The sequence below is a fragment of the Lacerta agilis genome, chromosome 8 (genome assembly GCF_009819535.1).
Source record: "Lacerta agilis isolate rLacAgi1 chromosome 8, rLacAgi1.pri, whole genome shotgun sequence".
NCBI classification, from domain to species: domain Eukaryota; kingdom Metazoa; phylum Chordata; class Lepidosauria; order Squamata; family Lacertidae; genus Lacerta; species Lacerta agilis.
The window spans coordinates 39186448-39194437 of NC_046319.1; positions in this window are offsets into that span (position 1 = coordinate 39186448).

Consider the following 7990-nt stretch of genomic DNA (forward strand, 5'->3'; position numbering starts at 1 on the left):
CCCTGTGGGAGACCCTGGCTGACCACTATCCCCCCTCCCCAGGGGCAACCATCTGCCTCCAGCACATTCCTGGACAACAGTCTCCTCTGGAAGCTGAAACCTGAGTCCCTCTTTGAAGGGTGGGGGGTTAGCTAGGCTGAAAAGACCTTGCCCACCCTCTCCTTTTACTTTGCCCCTTCTCAAGTATTACTTGCTTCAGGGCCCCTTGGCTTGCTGTCAGTCCCCATACTCACCCAACAGGTTTTTCCTGCTCCAAACGCCTCCCCTCCCCACATCCTTTCCCTTTTAAGTTACTTACATGGTGACTGCAAGCCTGAGGCCAGAGCCAAATGCCAGGGAATGCTGCTGTTGCCGCTAGATTGACAAGCAGAGAAGGGGGTGCCTAGGGAGGGAAGGTGGATACGTGGGTGCAATTAGCTGATTGTGGCCCTGGGCAAACGCAACTGCTTTTCTAATACAGTAGTGAATGTTCTCAGGTTTGCAGAGATACCAATTTTTTTTAAATTTTTTTTTTAATTTTAAAAAAAGCCTTGGGGGGCAGCTAAAAGCAACCCCTTCATGAGCACTGCTTTAGTAGCCATGGTGTGCAGTCAGTCACAAACCTCACTGGGTGTCCTTGGGCCCAGTCACTCTCACTTAGCCTAACCTCCCTCACATGGTTGTTATGAGGATGAAATGTTATGGGGGGTTGGGGAAAACCCAATACTGTATGCTACTTTGAGCTCCTTGGTGGGATGTAAATGACATAATTTAAAATATATTTTAGATAAAGAATTTTTGGCCCTGACCAGTACAGATTAGAACCTAGGTGGTGCTTTGCAAGTGTCATTTGTTTTAATAAGACTTTTAAGGGTAACACTTCTCTTGATTTTTAGCAGGGTTAGAATCTTTAATCAGCCAGCTAATTAACTTCACTTTTTACACCCCAGTCCTCACCATCTTGTAGTGGAGTGCTTTCAAGACAAACGTGTCAGGAAGTGAGATGGATTAACTTTTATTAGAATCACATCAAGCAGTGGTATATCCAGTGCATACCCCTAAACATTTTGTGAATCTTAGTATTTTTGTCCATTTACTATATTTATTTTTCCCAAATCAAACTATAAAATACTGGTTTTCTTGAGTCAAAATGAGAGTACCCCTAAACGTTGTTTTTTTTTTTTTAAAGCACTGGGTACCGGTATATCTATCTATTTACACAAACCTGATAGGCAAACAATGATGGGAACGTGTCCTAAGATAAAGTACCATTTTCTATGAAAGATGGCAGGATCCTCAAGGACGTGTTTTAGGGGGAGCTGGCTTCAGGCACTAGGCATTTTGGCAGCCCTGCTCTGCGTTACAAAGATGCCTGCAAACAGGGCCGTCTTTAGCATATGCGCTGCTGGGGTGCAAAGATCCACCCAGCGCCCCCAAATTTAGTTAATTTTGCGTGCACACCGCCGTTGAAAATGACAAGCGCCATCATTGAGTCTGACAAGCGCCGCCGTTATGAATGACAAGCGCCGCCGCTGGTGCAGCGCGTCTTGTAAATTAGACAAAGTCGAATGTCCTTTAGTGAAACAGTAGGTATACATTTTGGTAATACTTAGGTATATATGTATTTTGTTTTTCTAACTTGATCAAAATTATTTATTATTTCATAACAGGTAGATAGTTTAGAGCTTCAGCAGCGGGCGCCTGGCCCCCCCTCCAGAATTTGGCGCCCAGGTGCCCCACACCTCTTGCACCCCTGGGTAAAGATGGCCCTGTCTACAAATGTGACATGAAGGCTGGCAACATTCACCCAGCTGCATGGGAATCCCTTGCAGATGACAGCAGTGCCTGGAGACAGTCAGGTTGTGTATCCACAACAGTGACTAGAGGAGAAGTGACCACTGGAAGGAGTGCAGCAAGAAGAAATGCCATGATGCAATGGTAACAGTGAAACCTGACACCTTCATCTGCAGGTGGGGAACAACTAACAACTGTGACCTTCTAGATATTGTTGGACAGCTATCTCCCAGCAGCCTGACTGGCCAGTGGTCAGAGATGGGAGCTGGAGTCCAGCAGCATCTGGAGGGCACCAGATGTTCCTTGTCCTTGACCTACACTATCAACACAAAAAGAGGTGTCACCTGAACAAAGAGGTGAAGAAAGGAGGTTCCTGGGCAGAGCAGCCCACAGACTAGGGGTCCTTGGTTGAACAAGTTTGCTAAATAAATTAAGGCTCTTGTGGCAATGGACAAAGTAATCCTGTGATCTCATTAGGCTGGCACCAGGGTTATGCCACTGCTCAATCCAGGAGGCAAGAACAACAACAGAATACTGTACAGTGGTACCTTGGTTTGCAACCATTTTGGATTACAACTACGTCAAACCCGGAAGTGCGTGTCCCTTTTTTTAAATTACAACCCATTTTGTTTTATTAAAACCAATTTTGGGGGGGAGGCCCTATTGGCGAAAGTGCGCCTTGGGTTACAACCTGTTTTGGTTTACAACTGGACCTCCGGAACCGATTATGGTTGTAAACAAAGGTACTGCTGTATACAAACATATCAGAACAACAATTTTTTCCACATTGTGAAACCTCAGGTTTTCCAATGCTTCCAAGGAGACTCTGGATTTTTCTTTTCTTTTTTTAATTTTTTTAAATCAATAGTGCATGAAAATCAGCATATTTGACTATTTTAGATCTACATATTTCTCAGTGAGTGACAACAGATGGCTCTTTAGACACACAACATGCTGTCAGTTTCTTGGGTGTATAGGGCCCACATATCTCAGTTTGCTCTTACTTTCCTTCCAAGTCTACATTCCTGGTTCTGTCTGCACTGGTTCAAAAGGAACTGTTTCCTGAAGAAAGTGTTTGGCTTGTCTAATTTGTACAGTATGTCAAGGCAATGTTTGTGGAGCGACTCTGCCTTCTTTGAAATCCTTTCTCCTTACTGTAATTTAAACTTCTTAATACATGCTATATAAAAACATGACCTAAATTATTTCAGGAAAAAATATGTTTAGGGTGGCAGTTTTATTGCGGGCATATCTCACCCACTTAGAAATGTACTTTGCCCTTTCTGTCCCTTGCCCTGCCATTTTTTTCTGGTGCTGTCACTGCTGCTGCTGAGCCCAATAGGGGAGACGGAAAAACACAATAAAATAGAAACATAATGGAAACAACAAACACATTGTAAATCTCCAAATCCTAAAGCCACTCAGCTGGCTTGACTCCCAGTATCACAAGTGGGCTCTGCCAGAAGAGATTCTGTCACTATCAATCTGTGTCTATATAGGATGGAGGAAAATAAAGTTCTTGGGTGCTTTCAAAAGCATTTGGTTTTGTGGGTGGTGGAACAGCAGCCAATCTGAGTAGGCAGAGGAGTTCCTGACAGTGCTTATGTATGTAATCCTAAACACTACTTGGAAAGAAAACCCCCTGAAGATAAAACTTCCTGGAGAGAAGACTCCACAGCTTGCTTCTGAATGGATGTGCCTAGGATTTATTGAAGCAGAAATGGCTGGGAGTTCCAGCACCACCTGATCAGAAGCTCTGACTCTTAAGCCCCCTCCCCCCTTACAAAAATCCTGGCTACGCCCCTGGGAAGCTGGCATCTGTGAGGAGACACCTGGTTGTGCCTCCTCAGAATTTTGCACCTGGGGCCACTGCCCCAGGCCCCCACCCTGCCACACCACTAGATTATTGCACAACATCCCACAATAGTCTTCTCTTCCAGTTAATGGTTCTGTTCTTCTCTTTCTAAAGTGTGGCTTTCCCTCCCTCCCACTTGAAATATTGAAGTTGTATCATCAGCTTCTGGTTGATGAGTGATATTGTGACAGACTGATTGTAGTGTGGGCTAGACTAGCAGTTCCCAAACATTTTTTCTCATGAACCACTTGTAAAATTGCTGATGGTCTTGATGGAACGCTTAATGACTTTTCTGGGGGTTAGACCATATCACTTCCTGATTACAGTTCTCAAAAATAAGCAAGCAAGATGCTAAAGCAGTCCGGTGAGGTAGATTAGGCTGAGACACAATTTTCTGACGGAAGGCTGAAAAACTCATGTTGGAAGGATTTAAGATCAACTTTGCAAGTCCACTGTGAAACAATCCCTTTAAGTTCAATGGATTTTACTCCTAGGTAGGTGGATATAGAATTGAAGGCTAAATACTTGAATTGAAATTTTCCCCTTTGTTTCCTTTTTCCTGCATTTTATACTGGAACCCTTTCAGGGCAAGGATCTGTCTTGTGAAACACTTTATGACTCTACTCAGAAGTAACTTCCACTGAGTTCAGTGAGACTTACTCCCCTGTAGGATTTGAATTTTCTTCCAAATGCTATACAAAAATTAAATGATACAGCATGATGCAGTCATAACTTAAGCACTTTAAAAAGCCACAGCTTTTTAGTGTTATGTGCTGAAACCAATGAAACTTCAAAACACAAGGGGCTAACCTGTGACCCTCCGGATGTTGCTGAACTACAGATCCCATAATTCCTGATCATTGCCCATATTGGATGCAACTCAAGCTGGGTAGAAAACCAAATTTACCAAAGTGCATACTAGCTGCATGTGCACAGTTGGAGAGTCTGCGCCCTGGGAGTAGCAACAGATGATGGAAGCTTAACCTTGTTTGTGTTCAGAAAGGTGCTTCCTCTGCCCAGAAGGATGAAGCACTAGTGCCCTCTGGCTGCAGACCTTTCTCTCTCTTTCTGCTGCCTCTTTCTCTCTCCCTAACCAAAGCTCTCTGCAGAGCTTCCCACTCCCAATCCACCCTTCCATTGCTCCATTCATTGGGAGCGACCCAGCAGGGTGGCTGAAGATTAACCCTGAAAATGGCATCATATAGCGCCCCTCTGCACAGGGAGTCTAAATTTGTGATAGACAACACCTACATGGCTCTTATGTTGGTGAGTGATAAGGGCAACTGGGACACATTTTTAGCTCTTTCCTTGGGCTCAACTCCTCCTCCAGGACCCAGGCAGGAGCAGGCCCTTTCTAAAGAGATTGTACAGAGTCTTGACATTTCCCCCCACCCACCTTGTTGTAATCTTTATGTCCTAGAGCAGTGGTTTCTGATTGGTGGTCCATGGACCCCAGGGGGTCTATGTAACCCACACCAGGGGGGGGGGGTTGTCCTGTGGCACTATTCACATAACAAAAACTACCCTAGAGGTATCAAAATTTTCAGAAGCAGGGGTTCCTTTGCATGGCTTTTCAAAAGCAGAGGGTCTGCAGAACTTAGCTACAATTGGGAACCACCGTCCCAGATCATCACTGACTAGATCCTTACAAACTAATTGAGAGCTTCACTTGGATCATGTTTATAAAATGCCAATGCAGTGGGGTGAATGATGCTCCTGCCGCCAGAGCCCTCCTTGGCTTTTCCCGACTGATCCCCACCACGATGGGCAAGTTCCCTCACCTTTTTCTCAAGAAAAATAGCACTGGTTGTAGGCATCTTCCTTGGCAGTAGTGCAGGTATGCATTACTCTGCTTCACAGCAGCCCTGTGGAAGGCCCTGGCTCAGCACCCTCCCCCTCCCCAGGGGCAGCCACCTGCACCCAAGAAAATTCCAAGAAACAGCCCCTCTGGAAGCTCAGCAGAAGAGGGAATTGACTGAATCTAGAGTCCCTTTAGGGGAGTGGGTGGGGCAGCAGATTAGCTAGGATGAAAAGATCTTGCCCACCCTCTCCCATTTTGCTTTGCCTCTTCTCCAGCCTTCCTTGCTTCAGGGCACATGGGCCTGCTGCCAATCCCCAGTCCCCATTCTCACCTGGCAGGTTTTTCCTTCTTCAATGAATTCCCCACCCCCCACTTTCTCTTTTAATCTGTTTATGGGCGACTGCCAGGCTGAGGGCAGAGCCAAATGGCAGGGGATCCTGCTGGGCTGACAAGCAAAAATGGGTGGGCAGACAGTTGTTGGTGGCCCTGGGCAAACACAACCTCCAAGGAGGCGACTCTTTTCTAATAGTGAACTCCAAAACAGGAAGGTAATATCAACATGCATGGGGGGTTGGCCAGGAGTCCTCAGGTTTGCAGAAGTATCAGTAAAAATAAAATAAAAAACAGTAGCACTGAGTGAGGCTCCTTAGCAGCCATAGAATGTATAATCAGCTGGAGTAAGAGGAATGGTGATGGGCTCAAACCCTGAACTCCTGGGAAGGAGGTTGCACTGCAGAGACTGCCTTTCTCCCTTAGGCTCTAGATTTCAACCTGTCAGGTCAATTTGGTTAGAGCAGAACCTTGTGGGGCCCTTTGGGCTTACCCTCCATGGTTCTCCTCGCTGTATTTATTAGTTATTGCATTTATATTCCACCTTTCCTCCAAGAAAGTCAAGGTGGCACAGATGTGCCTAATACCACCTAGTTTACTTGTGCAGCTGGGCTGCCCATGAGGCAGACTTTGATTATGGCAGCAAAAGGGTTTATCCAATCAGCCTGGCATAGTCTGGAGCCCCCACAGAGATGAGGAAGTCCCGCCCCTTACTTAGAACACAGCCTTGGAGACTTCCACCCAAGGCTATTGTAGCTTTTGTGGATCCCTCTCCTCAGCAGGTGGCAGCATAGGGCAAGTGCTGTGTGCAGGTGTATAGTGAAGCCTCACCTGCCCCAGTCATGCTAATATTCAGAAAACGTGTAACCCAAAAGCAATTTTAGGAATGTTAAAATCTGCTCAGCTAAAGCCCAACTGCATTGGGCTTCTCCTTCGACTGTCATCAGCAGTGGCCATTCTGTCAGGAGAGGGACAAAGATGGGATGAGACAGTAGTGCCTCTCCCTCATTACAAGATCTTTTTAACAAAGAAAGAATGCTTGTGTTTTCTTTCTTCCTCCTCCAGTCCTTTCTTTCCTTTTGTATCATGTCTCTTACATCATAATGCTTAGCACAGGAACTGTCTTCTCACTGAAATTAGTTAAACCACCTTTTTTTTTTGCAGGAGGAGAATGCAGAGCAGGATGTTTTAAGTAAATAACGAAGCCTGATCTTGGAAGGATTCGTAATCTCTAGCTATAATTTCTTTCCTAGTTAAAAAGGTATCATGCTTCTTTCCAAAGACACTCAGATTTCCTCTGGGGCAAAGAGAGCCCTATAGGCTGAAAGCATCCACCAGAAATGCTTTCTCCAATGACATATTTATTGGGACAATTACAAACAGTGTGGCCTGTACCCATCATAAAGGTAAAGGTACCCCTGACTGTTAGGTCCAGACACGGACGACTCTGGGGTTGTATGCGCATCTCGCTCTATAGGCCAAGGGAGCCAATGTTTTTCTGCAGACAGCTTCCAGAGCAGCGCACGGAAACACTGTTTACCTTCCCGCCGGAGTGGTACCTTATTATCTACTTGCACTTTGACATCCTTTTGAACTGCTAGTTTGGCAGGAGCAGTGACCAAGCAACAGGAGCTCACCCTGTCCGGGGATTCGAACCACCAACCTTCTGATCAGCAAGCCCTTAGGCTCTGTGGTTTAGACCACAGCGCCACCCACATCATAGCAATGTATTAATGAGGGTCAGAGCTCAGTGGTAGAGCTGCTGCTTTGCATGCAGAAATCCCCAAGTTCAATCCCCAGCATCTCCAGGTAGAGCTTAGAAAGTCCCCTGCTTGATTTCTTCGAGGGTTGTTGCCAGTCACTGCACACAATACTGAGCTAGACTATATTTAAATATGCAATGCTAAACACACTTCCTAGAGAGTAAACCATTGGGACTGGTGAAGCAGAAGGCAGGGAGCCCAAAACAGGGGCCACCTTTGGTAATCGTTGGTAATAGGGAGACAAAAATTTGGTGCCCCCAAATGGATTTTCTCAACTATGGATCTTCTCAATTTTGTGCTCCCTTGGCTCACTGCCCTGTGCAGGGAAGCCACCCACACTGCCCTAAATCTGATGCTGCCCAACATGAAGTGCAGCTGGAGCCCATGGCAGGCAGGGCTAATAACTCACCTAATTTTGCCCTCCTTCTCCTCCTCCTCTCTTCCTGAGTTCTGCAAGGGCAGGACTGA